Source organism: Saccostrea cucullata, unplaced genomic scaffold (assembly GCF_032062105.1).
Source record: "Saccostrea cucullata isolate Sc308-1 unplaced genomic scaffold, CSIRO_AGI_Scuc_v1 ctg2871, whole genome shotgun sequence".
Classification (NCBI taxonomy): Eukaryota; Metazoa; Mollusca; class Bivalvia; order Ostreida; family Ostreidae; genus Saccostrea; species Saccostrea cuccullata.
The window spans coordinates 50,363-57,352 of NW_026935530.1; positions in this window are offsets into that span (position 1 = coordinate 50,363).

A 6,990-nucleotide genomic window follows, 5' to 3' on the forward strand; every position below is an offset into this window, starting at 1 on the left:
GGTCAAAAATAAAAAAATTCTAAAATATCATGCTGTGAACGGTTTTTTGTATTGAATATGCTTTAAATTTAAAAATTTTTAAATTTACAAAAATCTGTGTGAAAATTTTTGTGTTCAATATATCGATTCTTGATAAACGCTTACACTATCCTAACAAAAAGTTATCAAGTTTGAAACTTGTAAAGATATATTGAAGTGTTCAAAAATGAATTTTGTTTTCAAGTGCACTTGAAGTGTTGACTATTACGATAATCAGGAATTGCTTTTAATGATATTAAAAATACTTGTAATGATATCACGAGGCATGCAATGCGCTCTTAAATTTGATTTTAAACTTTTCTCACCAAAATATGCACACTTATTTAATGATCAAGTTTTGAATTTTTTGCTAATAGAATGTCATTTTAGCTCTAAAAGACAACAAAAGCTATACGAGGTCACAAAAAAAAATACATGAAATCAGAGCATGCACCTTGAAAAGCGGGAGGGTGCAATCTGATTGGGGAAAATAATATGTCTGTTTGTTTTTGAGGTATCCATTCTTATTGCAATTTAATACCACTGAATGAAATTTGATGAAACTTTCACAGAATCTTATTACATTATATTGCCATAGCTGCAGAACGTGTTCTGAAAATTTATATTGACAGAGGAGATTTAATATTGAAAAAACTGTATATCTATTGCGCCTGTGCGCTTTTAAACAATTAAGACTGTCATTAAAATATTATGGATATTGTCTAACACAACTTCTTCCAAGATTAAATTTTTTCAGCCCTTACTTAAATTGAGATCGTAAAAATTTCGCCTGTTTATACTGCCATTTTTTTTGCAAATGTGTCCAATGCGCGCGTACAGATGTAAACTGAGATTATGGTAATATTGAAATCTTGTTTTTTGCAATTGAGGTAAAAATTTGCAAGAAATAATCCAGTAAAGCACTTTTTTGATGCAATTTTCATGAAAAAATTAGCTCTCCGGTCTGTACTATATATTTTTATTATTTTTTTACAGTCAGTAATTGTTAAGTTTTAATAACGACAGCACATTGTCAGTAATTTTCTAAGTTTATAGTAAAAAATCATGAAATCATGCACGTTTCTGACTTATTAGTGAAACTAGTAAAAATTGTTACATATTATAAATTTGAATATATTATGATATCCAAATATAAACATATATATTAAGAATTATCAGCATAATATACGTAAACCATAAATTTTCTTGATTGTCCAGCTCTGATTCTGTATCCCTTCATTTGCATTTTGTTATTCTCAGTCAAAAATAAAACTGCATTCTAAAATATTTCATGCTGTGAACGGATAATTTTGTATTGAATAGTGTATATAAATTTAAAAATTTTGAAATTTACAAAAATCTGAAAGAAGAAAATGTTTGTGTTCAATCCCCCCTCGATTCTTGATAAACCTTACACTATCCTAACAAAGAAGTGTGGATCAAGTTCCCTTGTAAAGTTCTTGAAGTGTTAAAAAAAATATTTGTTTTCAAGAGAAGTGTTACTAGATCGAAATCAGGAATTGCTTAGGTCTAATGATACGAAAGCTTGTAAGTGATAGGAATCACGAGGAATCTGCAGGCGCTCTTAAATTGCATAATTTTACAACTTTTCTCACCAAAATATGCACACAATGTGATTTCAGATGATCAAGTTTGAGAATTTTTTGCTAATAGAATGTCCTTTCTACTCTAAAAGACAACAAAAGCTATACGAGGTCACAAAATAAAAAGCTAATGTCTTGAATATCAGAGATTTTTTTAATAATCCCGCTTGAAAAGCGGGAGGGTATAACAGCAATCGGTACAGACTAATCGGTGTATGTCCGTCCGTCTGTTACGCTTTGAGGTATCCATCTCTTATTCGCAACTCCTCTAATACCACTGAATGAAATTTGATGAAACTTTCACAGAATCTTGATTACATTATATTGCCATAGCTGCAGAACTGTAGCTCTTCGAAAATTTATATTGACAGACCGGAGAGCTACAGTGCCACCCATTGAAAAAAAACTGTATGTTTATTGCGCACAAAAGTGCTCTGTTTCTCGATTTATTTTTTAAGACTGTCATCTCAAAATATTACTAACCAAGTGTTCCTAACACATTCTTCCACTGTTTCCAGAACAAAACATTCTTTACAATCGTTTTTCATAGCCCTCCTGGACCTTAAATTGAGATCGTCGTAAATTTCGCCTGTTTATACTGCCATTTTTGGTTTGCAAGATGATTCGGTCCAATGCGCTTCGTACAGATGTAAACTACAAGATTAACTGGTATAGGAGTAGTGACTTTTTTGAAATCTAGCTTTTTTGCAATTGAGGTAAAAATTTGCAAGAAATAATCCAGAACCGAGCGCACTTTTTTGTGCGCAATTTTTTCAATGGGTGGCACTGTAGCTCTCCGGTCTGTCATTATATATTTTTCCGGAGAGCTACAGTTCTGCAGCTAATATTACCATTGTGACCTCCTATTTTACTTTTTGATCCGACACATATTTTGGGTTTCCCAAAGCAAAACATGGACACTGTCATTATATTCAAATGGAAGACCGAGGTATCACTTAGTGAGCTAATTGCTCACAGTATTCTAGTTCATTTTGCATATGGTTTTGGAAAACAAAATAGACTTTTAACATTTGAACATAAATGTGTTAATCCTTGAGTGTTGGTTGATTGATTGTATATTGTTTAACGCCGAGTCTGCAATTTTTCAGCCATGTTTTGGCGGACTATCAGTTTAAATAATCGGTTTTAGAAGGATTTTGGTTTCTCTGGCGGCCCCCAGTGAGCTTACTCGTTTTCAAACTCCAGAGAAACGATCTTTTACATGCCAAGGGGGTTATCATCCTTGACCCGGGACACCATTTTACTTGAGTGTCGAAAATACCAAACTTCCGATGACAGACTGAAACATATATCAAATAAATCTGGAATAGGAGATGTTAGGGGTTAATACTAAGTTGTCATAAGTGCTAAAAAGCTAGAACAAAGTGTTTAATGAAATCAGTCAAGAATTTCTTCAGTTATTAGGTGGTGTGCCGAGGGATGTTGAGGTCAAAGTGCGAGTTGATAATGACAGGATTTGGAAACTCTTAAGTCGAGTTTGTTTTAACTAAATCCAGAAGAAATGAACCTTTTCAAGTATTTTGTTCATAATGAATGGACTTATCAATATACTATATATTCGATATATAATATATATATATATATATATATATATATATATATATATATATATATATATATATATATATATATATATATATATATATATATATATAAAACAAACTGTAATGTATTTTCTGCAAAAAAACCAGAATTAAGCAGTTTCTACGAAATTCGATTGTATCAGACGTCATTTTGAATCGCCATTTTGAGCTAATTGATTAACACATTTCAAATTTAAACGACTAAATTTTCCGATTGAAAGTGATCAAATAAGTGTTCTGTTGGCATTTTACATACTTGTAATACGCTCAGTAAGATACACACAATTCCTTTCTCCTATGTAAACGACATTAAGAAATAATTTAAAATTAAAAAATGATGAATATATATTCGCCATTTTGAATCGCCATTTTGACTTTTAACTTACAGCTGTGCCATCATTCAGTTGTAGAATAGTGAGATGCAGAAGAAAAATTACAAATCTGCAGTGTATAAATATTTGCAAATGTAAAATCCTGAACAAAGCGGAATAAACAACAATAGACCAAAAAATCAGAGAAAATTCGAATTAAGTGTAGAAACGACTAAATTTTCTGAGTTAAACTAACAATGTTAGCATTCTGTTTTTATTTTTATACTTGAATTACACTCAGTGAGATATTCACACATTATTTCTCCTTTTTTGAACGATATTTAAAGAAAATTAGAAAAATTGGATGTCCGCCATTTTGAATCGCCATTTTGACCTCTTTAACGCCATTTACATGAAGGCCAGCATATTTTTTCGGATTCAGCATACTCGAAATAGGTTAAAAAACTATGCTGGACCAAATAATAATTATTTGCCGTTAGAAGTATTTTTTTTTCGATAAATCGGACCAGACTAAACGAAGTTTGGGAACATATTGTTTTTACTCTGTTTCTTATTATTATTATTATTATTCTTTTTTCTTCTTATTTCTTCTCCGGTACTTTTTTGTCCGCGAGTGTTCTCAGAAACTGTTCACCCAACTGAGCTAAAACCTTTTTAGGGTTAATAGGTGTGTACTGTAGGTGTGCGGAACGAAGGTCATTTTGCGCGCATACGCCTGCACGTGCGTGCGCGTGATATGAGTGAAATGACTGATATACTTAATATAGCTATAACTTTTACATTTTTTGATGAAATGATTTGAAACTCATTATATAAGGATATATTAATAGTGTAGATAAGGCGACACTGTCAAATAAGCACGAACTCACGCGCATGCACGTGCGCTTCGCTCTGATTGGCTGAAACAAAAATCTCAATATCTTTTCTGTTTTTTCACGAAATGCTATGAAATTTAAAACTTAGGCATACTTTAGGAGGTTCTACAATATGATATATAAAAATTTTCAAGAAACCACGCGCATCCACGTGTGCTGCGATCTGATTGGCTTAAACTTTAAATGCCTATAACTTTTTTGATTCTCAACAAAACAGGATGAAATTTAGAATATGAATAGATATGACGGATTCCTACATCATGCTACTATCAAACTTGAATGCAAGGACATGCATGCACGTGTGCGCGCGCAATGCGTTAAATAATCGAAATACTTGATATAGTCGTAAATTTTTTATGAAACGTTTTGAAATTCAAAGAATAGAAACATATTAAAAGTGTAGTCAAGATGATATGGCTTTCATGCATTGCACCTGCGCGCGCGTGCAATGCTCAAATGACTTGTATACTTGATATGGCCGTTAGTTTTATATTTCTTTATGAAATGCTTTGATGACCTTGACCTTTGACCTTTGACCTCTTGATCCAAAGGTCACAATCCAGCTCAAGTTCGTAGATGTATTTACAAACTCACTTTAACAAATGCTTAGAATAATTAAGTCAATACCCCCCCCCCCCCTTCTCCTTAAAAAAAAATCAATAGCAACGTAGAAAATTTCTCTGAAACTCAATCGACACCTTGGATCGACATAAAATTTCACTTCAGGTGCAGAAAAGACTTCATAGAAAGTTTCCTGAAAGTTTTACGCTAAGTCTCTAAAGTATATAGAAATTATGAATTCTTACGGCAAAAATTACAAATTCTGTCGTATTTGAAATTTTAGTGCAGACGAACAAAGATATGATATAACCCTTTTAAAGCCTATTTCTCCAGATATCGTTAATAGCATTCAATTCTACTGATATGAATTAATATTTTAATACCAAGCATTCTTCTTTTATTTTACCTTTGAAATTTATCTGAATTTTTTTTAGAATTACACAATCCCCAGAAATAGCGAGTTTCGGTATATTAAAAAGCAATACACGTTTCTTCCCCGTAAAACATCAGGTATTTGAATTCATGAAAAAAAAATATTAATGAGGGGGTGTTAAACAATATCTGTCACATTAGCAGACACCAAAAAACCAGGGTACGTACACGACATTTTCTGATTTATTTGCATCTGCAAACAGGGCTACCCTCAAATCCACGTGTTTTCAATGTCTTTATAAACATCTCAAAAGCACCCCAGGAAGTAGCCTCCTATGCCCTGGAAAAATAGTTCCTGTCAAAAAAATTTATTTATTTACAGAGTAGATAAAATTTCCTAGGCACAGGTACCAGAGTTGTCAAAATGGCCTGGAAGGAAATAAAAAAAAACTCTCAAAAGAAAGGAAAATCGGCTTTATATGTATGGAACTACAATTGACTAAGTTCATTTTGATTGGTCAATTACCGGTGTGGTACCCCTAGTCGCCTTGAACCCAGTCCTGTCTTTCTGAATAAAACCAACTCCGAGCCCGATGTAAAAATCCTAGTAGAGAAATGAGAATTTGAATTTTGCTGCCTTATTATGTTCCCCAAACGAAGTTTGGGAACATATTGTTTTTACTCTGTTTCTTATTATTATGTTCCCCAAACGGAGTTTGGGAACATATTGTTTTTTCTCTGTTTCTTCTTATTATTATTATTATTAGGGTCTTCCGTCTTCAGCGGAAGACCCTTCTATTATTCTTCGGTTTCTTTTTTATTATTAGGGTCTTCCGTCTTCAGCGGAAGACCCTTCTATTATTCTTCGGTTTCTTTTTTACCTTTATTATTATTATTAGGGTCTTCCGTCTTCAGCGGAAGACCCTTCTATTATTCTTCGGTTTCTTTTTTACCTTTATTATTATTATTATTTTTATTCTTTTTTCTTCTTACAAAATTTGTGCAGAAGATTTCTCGGAGATGTCTCGTTCGATTTGCTTCAAATTTTCACAGTCGATGCGTTGTCATCTGAAGTTAATTCCGGCAAATCATTTTTTTGAAATTCACTTCCGGTCGGGAGTTATCGCCCTTTGATCGAAATTTAGAGGACCTCCTTGTCTGTGATGGAACTCAAAAACGGCTCAAGCTAGAAAGCTGAAATTTTTAGTGATGATAGAGGACATGTTGCCATGTTGCAACATGGTCAGGATATTTTCCGGAAGTGCCTAGTATGGAAGCTCGGTAGGGGTCAAAATTTAGGACACGTTTTATGAGTGATTTTTTGAGACATTTTGTATCATATCTTTTAAAATATAAATATTTTGTTAAAACATACTGAACAACATTTGTGCAAAATATCAAGATCTTTAATATGATATCAAGAAAAATGTGCTGACTCATCAAATTAAGGGCTGAAAGGGGCCAACAGTTTTTATTCAATAACTCTTTATCAGTCAATATTTTGTTATACATTACTGAAGCAAAGATGTTTATCTCAACCATCTACAACTATATATTATGGTTTTTATGTCGTATGGTACATAATTAGGGGCCACAAGGGGCCAGAATGCTAAATCTTTGATGC